Below are 14320 nucleotides of genomic sequence, written 5' to 3'. Positions count from 1 at the left end.
TTAGAACATCCTTAGCAAGGAACTTGGAGTAAGTTATCTTAATTATGATTATTTTTATTGATTGAACCAGTGCCGGCATCTTCTGTGGTGCTTTACATAGTACATACATAGTACATACTGTTACATAAACAATGAGGGGATAGAGATAGTATGCAGTTGTACCACTCAGCTGATAAACTGTACATAGATGTAGTATATGTACACATCACATTGCTCAATGGTGATTGCAAACACTAGGAGAGGTTATTTAAACCTCATTATTTTAAGCCAGGGGTAGGGAACCTTGGCTCTCCAGCTGTGATACAACTACAAATCCCAGCATGCATTTGCCTTTATTAATCATGACTTTGGCTGTCAGACTCCTGCAATGCATTGTGGGACTTGTAGTTCCTTAACCTGCTGAGCGGTCTGGACGAGCTCAGCTCGTCCAACACCGCCAGAGGCTGCCGCTCAGGCCCTGCTGGGCCGATTTCAATGAAATAAAAAGCAGCACACGCAGCCGGCACTTTGCCAGCCGCGTGTGCTGCCTGATCGCCGCTGCAGCACGGCGATCCGCCGCGTGCAGCGGCGAAAGAGGGTCCCCCCAGCCGCCCAAGCCCAGCGTAGCCGGAACAAACAGTTCCGGCCAGCGCTAAGGGCTGGATCGGAGGCGGCTGACGTCAGGACGTCGGCTGACGTCCATGACGTCACTCCGCTCGTCGCCATGGCGACGAGGTAAGCGAAACACGGAAGGCCGCTTATTGCGGCCTTCCGTGTTACTTCTGGCCGCCGGAGGCGATCGGAAGAACGCCTCCGGAGCGCCCTCTAGTGGGCTTTCATGCAGCCAACTTTCAGTTGGCTGCATGGAATAGTTTTTTTTTAATTTAAAAAAAACCCTCCCGCAGCCACCCTGGCGATTTAATCAGAATGCCAGGGTGGTTAACAGCTGGAGAGCCAAGGTTCCCTACCCCTGTTTTAAGCATTGTTCACATCTAAAATCGCAATCGCTGAGGCCGGAAATGAATAAATACAATGGGCTTGATTCACTAACCAGCGCTAAGTGTTAGCGCCAGTGTGAAAAGCCATTTTTTGCCCCTAGTGCGCGCAAAGCTACTTTGCGCGCAGCCCCGCACACTGCGCGCACAGCGCGGGTGTGCCTATATTAGTGTGCGGTGCGACAATACCGTCGCACCCGCTGCCCCTTAAACGTCGCACGTGGTGCGACGATAATGGAGCATCTGGTGCCCCTGAAGCTTAAGGGGCACCCGATGCGCCGTTATCAAGGGGCAGTGGGTGCGATGTTATCTTCGCACCGCGCACTAATATAGGCGCACCCGTGCTGCGCGCGCAAGGAGCGGTACTAAGACTGATGTGTGGGCGCAAACTACTTAGTGCCGTAGTTTGCGCCCACTAAGTGATAAGGCACACTAACCGGCTTAGCGAATCAAGCCCATTGTATTTATTCATGAGAGCACTAACGCAATCGCAGCATATACCGATTTTGTGAGTGTGTTGCGCTTTTCCTATACCTTCCATTATAGCAATACAATAAATAAATAAAATAAAATGGTGCAGGCAGCCCTTTGATCAGCGGAAAGCAGACAGAACTTGCAGATATGAACAGTCCCATAAGGAATCATTGCACAAGCGTTTTAGGCAATTTTGAAAATCACTGGTGCGTAAAAAATAGCGAGAATGTCCTAGGTGTGAACAAGCAAGGAACACATTAGCTGCAATTGTGGCTGTGAAAGTCTATAGCCCCGCTCAGGAAATGCTCGTTGTGACCTTTCATTCATGTTTTGCATTTGTGATTCTCCACACATTTTTAAATCGCACAGCTTTCCGCTTTTTTCTGCATGTCACATTACAGTATATGCCACCACAAACAGAACATTTTGGAACGATCGCAGCAAAACATGTACAAAAAACGCGATCGCAGAAGCCAACAGAATCGCAGGTGAAATCGACCCTGCAAGTGTGTTCCCTCCCTGATGGCTTCTTTGTAGTTGTAGTGTGTAGAATTGCCCTGGCTGAATCAAAAGAACTATCCAAGGCCTTCAGAAAGCAGAATTCACACACTGTACCTGTGACTATTAGTGTGGGAAGTGGTTAAAAAAAGATTGTCAAAAAACTGGACTTCTAAAGAATCGGGACCATTGGCTTGGGAGATCAAAGACAAGCCCTTGCAATGGGAGGGGCCAAAAGGGTGTATAGCTGAAACAGCATGTCAAAGCTCCAGTGTTCTCAGTAGGGTAACACAGTTTTCCATTGCCCTCAAGGGCTGTGACATGGGGTGAGAGGATTATTGGTGATCTCTGAAGGGGCAGTAAAAGCTTAACCAATGGCATAACTATTTTGCAAGTATTCCTGTATTGTCTTATTTCTGTATGTCACCCTAAATCAGTGGTCCTCAAACTAAGGCCTACGGGCCGAATGTGGCCCCCTGAGGCTTTTTTACCGCCCCCCCCCCCCCACACAAAATGTATTACTTATAGATACGGTCAGCTACATATTTAAATATTGGTGGTCCACATATAAAATAGCAGTGCTGGCACCACCCTTCCACATGGAAGCCAGAAAGCAGAAATTTTCTGGTTTCCAATCAAATTCCACACTTTAGGTGACACTGCTGTCCAATTGGACTTGTTGTCACCTGGGTATGCTTCACTGTCTGGCCCACATAGACATCATTTTATGTATACTCCGACCCCCCAGCAGTCTGAAGTATGTTGACCCGACCCTCAACCCAAAACGTTTGGGGAGCCCTGCCCTAAACATTGTCTGTAACCATAACTAATGTCCAGCGCTGCATAATATGTTGGCGCTTTATAAATACAATAAATACATAATAAATAAATAGGTTCACTGAGGAATGCATGATTCACTAAAGCGTGCTAAGTGTTAGCACGTCAGTGAAAAGCCACTTAGCACCAGCAAACTGGCCACTTAGCACGTGCTATTTTAGAGCTCGTAAAAGTTTGCGTGCGTAAAGATTTGCGCGAAGTTTTGCGCGCACCGCTTCGCGTGCAAAATCAGCCGCTTCGCGTGCTAAGTAGCGTGATAAGCATACCTTGCACGCAAAGCGGTGTGTGCAAAACTTTACGCTCGCATACTTTTACGTGCGCTAAAATAGCACGCAATCAGTAACACCTTTGCTTTGCAAACTGCTTAGCACCCTAGTTTTCACGTACAAAGCTTTTATGTGAATCAAGCCCAGCATGTACAGGGTATAATTTTCTTGACCCCATCATCTTTTAATAAACCACACAGCAGTCACCACACCCACTATGACCACAGCTACTCCTTTGTACAACATCTAAATGTATTACCGTACACATTTTTTTACACAATTGTTTACTTGTGTGACTAAATATATATCCCATTAGCCGGGATTTAATAACCTGCTTCATTCTGCTGTATACTTGTTATCCTATGAGATATAGAGGTGCACAGATAGGGCTTTCAGGGAATCTCTGTACATGTGGTAGCCGCAGATACAGAATTATTATTCATATAAGCAGAATTCAGTCCTAAATGACCTTTCTCATTGATGTTATTCAATGAATAATCTGCAGAAGCACCAGTCTTGTCATATTAAGCGGTGCATGGCGGCATTAGTACTGTACACCTCCAAGGTTTCTGTAATGATAAATGGTTCTATTGCAGCTGCACTAGTTAGCATGCACAGTGTCAAAATCCCAGAAGCCACAATATTCCCTGCACCATATATCAATGATTGCAGCGTGTTACGCAAAACATAATGGATTCCATTCAAATGAACTGCACAATTGGGAAGAATTCACATTTTATTTAGAGATGAGGGGAGCTTTATTATTTTAGATGGGATTAGAAATTCACCAGCTTTTGGGTCAATAAATAGACTGATTTGTATGGAGTCAATAGAAATGCTAAACTTGGGTGCTTAAAGGCTTTTTGAGGATTTATGTGTAAATAAAAGGAGAGCAGAGAATCTCGCCAGTTGGATTTAGCTTTTTCTTCTCGACTATGTGGTTAACCCTGCGGGCTCCACAGGTATCTGAGTCGCGATTAAAGCAAGACTGCTGATCATTTCACAAAAGATTCTGTACAGCTTTGCCTTGAGGGACAAGTAAGTGGAACGTATAGTTACTGACCAGCAGGTATGTTTCAGTGACTATAGTAGACTGAAATCAAACTGTCTAGCAAAGGTTGCTGAACTTTGCATTTCATTATCCATCGGCTCTGCCTCAAACTGACACCTCTACACGCAGCTGCCCCCAATCTAAACTAGCACAACTATTCTTGTTGTTTTTATGAAAGCAGCATAGACAGCCATATTATCCCAGGGGAAAAAAACATGTATAAGTAGATAAATACTTGTTCTACTTACATAACATATGTATTGTACTGTCCACATTTTGATTTCAGTGAATCTTATATAGCAAATAAAGAGAAAACTGCTCCAGGCATTTTCCATCTTTACTGCCTCTGACTGAAGCCAACCCCGATGTAATTTCCTTCCGTACTCTTTTTTTTTTTTCCTCCCAGAACCTGCACTGTCAGATCTAGCTTGCTTTATAATCACATGTGAGCACAGCATAGATCGTATTTCGGCAGGGGTGAGGTGTATTTTCCATCTCAACCTTGTGTCACACTGAACTGCCATCAGCCAATCAGTGAGGAGCAGGAATGTGGGATGAGAGATGACAAGCTTCTCTCTCCTTGCCAATGTACCAAATAGAGCCAGGTTGACTGAAATAAGATTTATAACAGCAGAAACATTTATGATTATATTGGAATGCTTGCAATGCAGGGTCAGGTTATAGACTGTATAATAAACACAGAGCAGTGGGTACATGACCCTTAATCTTATGGCTGACAATCCCAATGTAAAGCAAGCCTGGAGCAAAAGTAAACTATCAAATAAACAATATCTATAGCCCTAATCCTAAAGAGGATTTTCCTGAATTCTCAGTCTTATTTTGGTTTAAAAGGTTAATAAACCCCTGATTAGTTATCAGTGAGGTGTGTGCAGAGAGAATGTCAGTCAAAGCCCTGGATTTTTAACCCTTACAGTTTATAGAAAAAGGGAGCACAGACTAGGTCTGAGTAAAATTGAGAATTTACATACACGTTTATCTCATCACAGGCCTAATTCAGTGAAATGTGGTAAAGTTGCGGTGTGCATGGAGCACCTGGTGAATGTGCCATTACCAGCACCGTGGGAGCACCGCCCATTAACCCATCACCGACTTAATGCGTGCATTGCTATAGTAACACATGCCGTATTGTGTGTTACCATAGCAAGACATGCATTACAGCAATAATTTGCATGGTGCTAATGGGTAAACGGGGTGTTCCCCCGACACTAGTAACAGTAAAATAGTTGTGTGCTTTCTGCACACGGCAACTTTACCACTACTTATTGGAGAAGAGGCATGACTGTTACGTCAAGCAGCATGGATGGGGGTGTGGGTGGGGGCAGAGATGTGACATGACAGGAGAGGAGCATGGGTGAGGGGGTTGGGGTGGTACAGCATCGGGGGAGGAATTACTTACAAAACCATCCATGAATGTTTGTTATAACATTTCTGGATATGGAGATCTCCTCAAAATGACTGACCTGGTACACGTATATACAAATGAAGTCTAAGAAATGAGACCACCTGTGCATTTGTACCAAGTCAGTGGAGAACATTTATCATCGGAGGAACCACGAGAAGCTTGTGATGATCAAACATAAATTAAGCTTCTGAAATTATAGCTGTTGGCTTGGTCTGGTTTTTCAGAGACTTTGTAACTCGTGTAGCTACAGTTAATGTGACAGTTTAGTGAACATCCAGGATGAATTTGTGATGGCTATTGAGATAGAAAGAGCCACAGAAAGAAGAAGTGGTGTGTGAGATGATTATTTTCAGGGATGGTCTATGAGATGAAAATTGTTCCGTGTAGATTAGAGCAAGATTATGTAAATTGATGCATCTTGAAAAGTAACCAATTGAATTCCACTTTGCCTGGATTTCATTGGTATATTTTCAAGCTGCAGATATTTAGATACAGAATTGACATAATCCAACATCATCTCAGAGCTACTTTGTGTACTACCAAAAAAGGGCCCGGTTGCTGCTAATTAACATTAAACTCAATAGTGGCGCTCAACTATTCCAGTAGCCTTAAGTGCCTTAAAGAGACTCCGTAACAAAAATTTCATCCGGTTTTCTTCCATCCTACAAGTTCCAAAATCTATTCTAATGTGCTATGGCTTACTGCAGCACGTTCTACTATCACCATCTATGTAATAAATCAACTTATCTCTCTCTTCTCAGACTTGTCAGCCTGTGTCTGGAAGGCTGCCAAGTTCTTCAGTGTTATGGTTCTGTGATGCATCTCCCCCCTCCAGGCCCCTCTCTGCACACTGCTGTGTGTTATTTAGATTAGTGCAGCTTCTCTCTGCTCTATTATCTTTTACAAGCTGGATAAATCCTCCTCTGAGCTGGCTGGGCTTTCACATACTGAGGAATTACATACAGGCAGAGCTGTCTGCACTCTGCAGGAAGAAACAGCCTGACACTTCAGTGGAAGATAGCTGCAGGGGGAAAGAAACACACAAGTGATCTCTTGAGATTAAAAAGGAAGGCTGTATACAGCTTGATTATGTATGGATGTATTTTCTATGTGTGGACAAACTGTACATCAACCTACTTCCTGTTTTGGTGGCCATTTTGTTTGTTTAAAAACAAACTTTTTAAAACTGTTTTTAACCAGAGCTCTACCTATAAGAAGAACCAATACTTACCCAGTGCTTCCTCCTGCATCATAAACACGTGTGAGTTCCTCGCTGTCCTCCCGCGTTATGCCGTTCTGCCGCAATCAGCCCTACGGTAATTGGCTCAGTCACGTCAGTCCAGGTCTATTGCTCATGCGCAGTAGCGCAGAAGACCCAGACTGTTCCCGACTGAACCTATTACCGGGGCTGATTGCGGCAGAACGGCAGACCGTGGGAGGATGTTGAAGGACTCACACGTGTTTATGCTGCAGGAGGAAGGAGCGGGTAAGTATCGGTTCTTCTTATAGCTTGAGCTGTGGTACACTTTAATTGCCTGCTTCCAACAATTTGCATCTCATTAACCATTCATAATTATGTTGGTTTAGTGTGTGGCAGAGTGGGGAGATTTATGACTCCAGTTCCTCTGTTGTGACTCCAGCTGATTTGTCATATGTGGCTTGTCTGATTTAAAAATAAGGAGTGAACAGATTTCATAAATCCTCCCCAGTGACTCAGAAAGTGACTCAGAAAGTGATAAAGAAAAGTAGTCATTAAAGAGAAACTCCGACCAAGAATTGAACTTTATCCCAATCAGTAGCTGATACCCCTTTTACATGAGAAATCTATTCCTTTTCACAAACAGACCATCAGGGGGCGCTGTATGACTGATATTGTGGTGAAACCCCTCCCACAAGAAACTCTGAGTACGTACTCCTGGCAGTTTCCTGTCTGTGGGCCAGATTTATCAACGCATTACCGACAGTTTTTTCTTCTAAAACTGTTCTAGTCAGCAGAAGAACATTTCTGCATGATAGTAAGAAACTTCCCAAAGCTTATGTAATAGCGGCAGTTTAGGGTGGATTTCTAGAGCTACACTACAGTTAAGAAAAGTGCAAATCCATTCCTTAACTGCTGCAGATTAAGAAGTGCTCATTAGCAGTTCTTCAGATAATGCAGGCTAGATGTGATTTGTGAAGGGCTCCTCCCCCCTCACTCAGAGCCTGCTGACAGCAGATGTGTTGGTTACCTCAGCAACAGCCATTCCCCTCACACACTGCACTGCCTGAGACCTTCCTAGCTCCTTCTATTCCTTACAGTTTAAGAAAGAATGTGCACTATCTAGTGATTTCTTAGGATGCCTGAGACAGTTCTGCATGGATTTCTAAAAACCTACTAATATTTTGTCTCAGACACTCTTGATAAATCTGGCCCAGCGAACCTTGCTGCATTGTGGAAAATAGCTGTTTACAGCTGTTTCCAACTGCCAAAAAAGCATGCAGCAGCTACATCACCTACCAATAGTAAAAATGTCACCGTGTAATAAATGTCAGAATGTAAATCAGGGATTTAAAAGATTTTACAATGGGCAAACTGACTAAATCATTTATACATAATTGTTGTAAAAATGAAGCACTTTTTTATTACATTATTTTCACTGGAGTTCCTCTTTAAGTTGACAGACAACAAGCATTGGTAGCATGAGATAGGCATTATAAACTACCACCAGCATACAACTCCTAACAATAGCCCCCTCAATCCCTGCAATCACTGGGTCAGGGGCCTGAAGGGGCCCATTCTTCTACATATAGTTGATAATAGTTGTTCAAGTACATCAACTCTAAAAAAAAAAAAGGTTGACTGTATAGGACTCCTAAAGGATGAGGGTGGGAACTCAATGGTGGATGACCAAGGTAAGGCAGTTATTAAATGCGTTCTTTGCTTCTGTCTTCACAAAGGAAACAGCACTGTTGCAAATTACAGATGCAGAAGAGTCTCAATCTTCTAACTGTAATATTAAATACTTAACACAGGAAGAAGTGAAGGCAAGACTAAATAAATTAAAAATAGACAAGGCACCTGGCCCAGATGGCATGTATCCTCGGGTCCTAAGGGAATTAAGTTCAGTTATAGATAAACCCCTTTATCTTATCTTTTGTGACTCTCTTTCAACTGACAGAGTCCCAGTGGATTGGCGTACAGCCCACGTTTTCCCATTATTTAAGAAGGGCAAAAAATCAGATCCAGGAAATTATAGACCTGTAAGCTTAACATCAGTTGTATGCAAACTATTTGAGGGGTTACTAAGAGATACTATACATGACTTCATAGTAGAAAATAATCTTATTTCTCAGCATCAACATGGGTTTACTAAAGACAGGTCCTGTTTGACTAACATGCTCAGCTTTTATGAGGTAGTGAACGCTAATATGGATATTGGGAATGCTGTAGATGTGATATACTTGGACTTTGCAAAGGCCTTCGACACTGTTCCCCACAAAAGTCTGGTGCAAAAGATGAGGATGCAAGGACTGGGGAAGAGTCTGTGTGCATGGATAGGGAACTGGCTTAGGGACAGAAAACAAAGAGTTGTGGTCAATGGATCGTACTCAAAATGGGAGACTGTTAGCAGTGGGGTCCCACAGGGGTCTGTACTGGGTCCAGTGCTCTTCAATTTATTTATTAATGACCTAGTAGATGCAGTAGTGAGCAATGTTGCTATTTTTGCAGATGATACAAAATTGTGCAGAATCATCAACTCTCAGGAAGATAGTGTCATATTGCAACAGGATCTGGATAGGATGGCTATATGGGCACATAAATGGCAGATGAAATTCAATGTTGAAAAATGTAAAGTCATGCATTTTGGTCGTACCAATGGTCTAGCACCATACAAAATAAATGGGATACAGTTGGGGACATCAAACTTGGAGAAGGACTTAGGAGTACTCATCGACAACAAGTTAAATAATCGTACTCAATGCCAAGCCGCTGCAGCTAAAGCTAACAAAATTTTGGGATGCATTAAAAGGGAAATAAAAACTCGAGATGCTAGCATAATATTGCCCCTGTTTAACTCTGTAGTAAGGCCACATCTGGAATATGGAATTCAGTTCTGGGCACCACATTACAAAAAAGATATTGCAGTTTTAGAGCAGGTGCAGAGACGAGCAACAAAATTGATACGTGGGAAGGAAGGTCTCGCTTACCAAGAAAGGTTAGACAAACTGGGTTTATTTAGTCTAGAGAAAAGATGCCTTAGAGGAAATCTAATTCAGTGGTTCCCAACCTTTTCCGGCCCGGAGAACACTTTCTGACCAACGGCGGGGGGAGGGGGGGGGTGCGGGTGTTTGCGCGACCTAGTGGACAGTGCCGTGCGCAGCAGGCTATGGGGGGGGGGGCTGGGGTGCGGCTGCATAGCTAGCATAGTTGCCCCAGTATAGGGAGTTTGGTTGCCCCAGTATGGCTAGTATAGTTACCCCAGTATAGTGCCCCAGTATAGCTAGTATAGTGCCCCAGTATAGCTAGTATAGTCCCAGTATGGATAGGTAGTGCCCCAGTATAGTGCCCAGTATGGGTAGGTAGTGCCCCAGTATAGCTAGTATAGTGCCCTGTATAGGTAGGTAGTGCCCAGTATAGCTAGTATAGTGCCCAGATAGCTAGTATAATGCCCAGTATAGGTAGGTAGTGCCCAGTATAGCTAGTATAGTGCCTAGTATAGGTAGGTAGTGCCCCAGTATAGTGCCCAGTATAGCTAGTATAGTGCCCAATATAGCTTCCTAGTATGGGTAGGTGTGCCCCTCCGCAGCCACCGCTCCTGTTACCTTATCATGAGCCGCTTGTCCGATTAGATTCCCCCGTAGTAGCCGCTCTCCTCTGTGGCATTTCCTATTACAGCAGCGCGCGCTCGGCGGCTGCTGTGATGAGCAGGAAGCGGTACAGCGGCTTCCTGCAGCGGCGATATGCATCGCCGTTACCATGGGAACCGCTGTACCACTTCCTGGTCATCACAGCAGCCGCCGAGCGCGCTGCTGTAATAGGAGATGCCAAAGAGGAGAGCGGCTACTACGGGGGAATCTAATCGGACAAGCGGCTGCCCGCTCATAATAAGGTGACAGGAGCGGCGACGGTGACGATGATCTAATTAACATGTATAAATACATCAGAGGGTAATATAATAGGTTGGCGGATGAGCTTTTTATCCCTAGGCCTTCTCAAAGGACTAGAGGACATGATCTGCGCATGGAGGAAAAACGTTTTAGCCATTTATTTAGGAAAGGGTTCTTTACAGTAAGAGTGATTAAGATGTGGAATGCATTGCCACAGGAAGTCATTATGGCAAACTCTATACCTGCATTTAAAGGGGGCTTAGATGCTTTCCTTGCGTTGAAAGACATCCATGGCTAAAATTACTAGGTAATGCCTAATGATGTTGATCCAGGGATTTTTATCCATCTGGAGTCGCCATATTGCCATCTGGAGTTGGGAAGGAATTTTTCCCTTTTGGGGCTAATTGGAGCATGCCTTGTAAGGGTTTTTTCGCCTTCCTCTGGATCAACAGGGATATGTGAGGGAGCAGGCTGGAGTTGTACTTTGTACTGGTTGAACTCGATGGACGTATGTCTTTTTTCAACCATAATAACTATGTAACTATGTAACCAGAAAATAGGAAAAAACAGTAGCCTGCACACTCGCATTTCCCTGTAAATCCAGAGGAAGATGAAAAATGCTTACAAGACATGGTTCAATTAGCCCTGAAAGTGAAGAAAAACCTTCCTAACTCCAGATAGCAAAATCCCTGGATCAACAACACAGGTATTACTTAGTAATTATAGCCATGGATGTCTTTCAATGCAAGGAAAGCATCTAAGCCCCCTTAAACAAATATAGAATTTGCCATAACTACTTCCTTTGGTAATACATACCACATTTTAATCACTCTTACTGTAAACAATTTTATTCTAAATAAATGGCTAAAACATTTTTCTTCTATGCGCAAATCACGTCCCCTAGTCCTTTGCGCCAGCCTAGAGACAAAAAGCTCCTCTGTCAAGCTTTTATATTGCCCTCTGATGTTTTTATACATCTTAATTAGATGTCCTCTAAGGCGTCTTTTCTCCAGACTAAATTCGCCCAGTTTATCTAACCTTTCCTGGTAAGTGAGATGAGCAACAAAATCGATTGGAGGGATGGAAGATCCCTCTAATCGATTTTGTTGCTCATCTCTGCACCTGCTCCAAATCTGAAATATCCTTCCTGTAATGCAGTGCCCAGAACTAAATTCTATATTCCAGATGCAGCCTACTAGAGAGTTTAATAGGTGCAGTATTAAGCTAGCATCCTGAGTTTTTATTTTCATTTTAACGTATCCCAAAATTGTATTTGCTTTAGCTGCAGCAGCTTGGCATTGAATACAATTATTTTACATGCTTAATGCAGAGCAGCAGCAGAGCATTATACATTACCTGCACCCCGCTGCAGGACAGGTTCCTTTTCACTTCACGTGACAGGCAGCTTATTGGGCCATTCAAAGTGCGGCGATCACATCCTACAAAGACACTGGAACCGATGGGGCTCACGGTGGGATTAAAGGAGCAGGCAGTATTAGGGAGTGGGCGTAAGTTAGCAGCGCACGCTACGCAACACTACAGCCCGTAGCGTGCGCACAGGATTTTTAACTCACACTGCTCAATTTAAGTTGTGCTGCTTTAGCAGTTTATTGAATCAAGGCCTATGTCTGCACTGGACTGGACTGCCTGCATCAGCATGCAAGTAAACTTAGGTTCAATGCAGGGAAGGGGGTGGAGCCTTCTTCAGAGAGATGACAGGAACTGGTTACCAGTATTTAAAGTAAACCTGAAGTGAAAAAAAGTATGCTATAATGAATTTTACGTGTAGTATGGATTTTGAATAGAACATTAGTAGCAAAGAAAAGAGTACCTTATTTTTATTTTCAGTTATATAGCTTTTTTTTATAACATTGCATCATTATGCCACATTTGCAGTTTACTAACCACACTCTGTAGTTTAAACTATAAAACGTATCAGCTAATGAACCTTTGAACTTTCCTGCAGTAAAACCTTATCAGAATCTGCCTTTCACTGTTACTTGGCTGTTTAAGTGCTTCAGAAAACAGGCCTGTATTCGTCCCAAGTTGGGTCGAAGAGCTCAGAGAAGCACTTTTGCATAGATAACAAATGAAGTTTCTTAACTCTTCCTGTACTGGAAAACAATATGAGACTCTTTTCTTTGCTAGCAATGTTCTATTTCTTAGCTGTACTACTCATACAAGTTACACCACCATCTTGCAGCCAGTTAGTTCTAATAGAAGGGATTTTTACTGTTTTTTATTCTCTTCCGTGATATATTTTGCTATTTGTTTGTGGAGAGCACACACTAACCTTGACATTGTCTGCAAAGCCTCTAAAGGGGTCACGAAAACACATTCCATGCATGATGTCCTTGGCATAAGCACAATATCAGCAATCTGGAGAAAATGTGCCTATCACTACTTTAAACTGTGTGTGCTTTGTTAATTTCCATTTTATGTACATTTTAAAAACTCGGTCTGTAACCTCCAGCATCCGCTGAACAAATAGTGATATCTTAGCATAACCTTTCCTTCCCCTCGAGACCTCTGCTAGCAACGTTCCTACCACATCCAAGTCCGCCTGCTCAGTGTAGACATTCATTCTTATTCACCAGCTCAAACCACGCACCAGCAATTGCTACGGCAATTTTCATCCGCTCGTGGACATACACTATTAGCATTTAAGAACAACAAACATTCTTTCGCTATGTACTCGGGTCAGGTTATTGGGTCATTACTGACAAGCACAATGCTTTTGCTAACTTACTCTTTTACTGATGAAATGCTATATAGCCAACGTTAAAGCCTTTCTGGACATAAATTGCGGTTCGGGGTTTAAAAAAAAACAGCTTAGCATTTAATGATAAACAAATAAATACTCTACCAACCGAGGATGTTGAAAATGAAGATATTTTCCGAGTACAGTTGACTTCCTGTCCGGTCATTCTGTAGAAGGGCCCTAGCCAGTCTTGCTTTGCAGTCTCCTTTAATGAAATATAGAATTATGGGAGTTTCAGTACACAAATTCTGTCTCTTAAGCTAGGCAGAGATAAAAGATGATCCAGGTTATGTTATCATTGTTCATTTGTGCATCCATCAGATGGTAAGTGTAAGGCTTGTCAAGATTTCATGAAACATTGAGCCAGCCAAGGAGTCTGTGTGACTAATTTTTCCCAGAATTTTGCTCACACTGTAAGAGACAAAGACCTTCAACACAGAGATTGCTAGTTTAAAAGGAAACCTGTGCCCTTTTTCAGTCACTGAGGATCTATAAACCGGAAAATATAGGCTCAGATTATTTATATCACCGTGACACGTGTTGAGAAGTCTAAAAGGGCCCTACATACTCTTTAGATCCCACATTTAACTATTAAAAATGTGTCAAAACCAGGGGAAAAAAAGTTTCTTATTTTTCCTTCTCAGGTTTTAAGGCAAGCTGTACAGTCCACAGAAGCATCAACTATTGCAGTCTTCTTATGTACTATAAATATCTGGGGTGCATTGGGCCCACTACAAATTCTTATTATGGTTTCTAATAAATTAACTAAAGGACAACTGTATTGAGATCTATGGAGGCTTCCATATTTACTTTCTTTTACGCAATACCAGTTGCCTGGCTATCCTGCTGATCCTGTCTCTAATACATTTAGCCATAGACCCCGAACAAGCATGCAGCAGAACAGGTGTGTCTGACATTATGTCTTATCTGATAGCATTAGCTCCATGT

General features: G+C 42.9%; 1 long non-coding RNA gene across 1 annotated transcript; it reads right to left on the bottom strand.

The window, feature by feature from the left end:
* Positions 1-12200: 12200 nt before the first annotated feature.
* LOC137546026 (uncharacterized) lies at positions 12201-13573 on the bottom strand. Its single transcript, XR_011026154.1, has 2 exons — positions 13482-13573; positions 12201-12358 (listed from the first exon to the last, which is right to left on the bottom strand). It is a non-coding gene; the product is annotated as an uncharacterized lncRNA (long non-coding RNA).
* Between the last annotated feature and the right edge of the window lie 747 nt (positions 13574-14320).

The sequence above is a fragment of the Hyperolius riggenbachi genome, chromosome 1, assembly GCF_040937935.1.
Source record: "Hyperolius riggenbachi isolate aHypRig1 chromosome 1, aHypRig1.pri, whole genome shotgun sequence".
Classification (NCBI taxonomy): domain Eukaryota; kingdom Metazoa; phylum Chordata; class Amphibia; order Anura; family Hyperoliidae; genus Hyperolius; species Hyperolius riggenbachi.
This window is presented reverse-complemented; position numbering and strand designations above follow the sequence as displayed.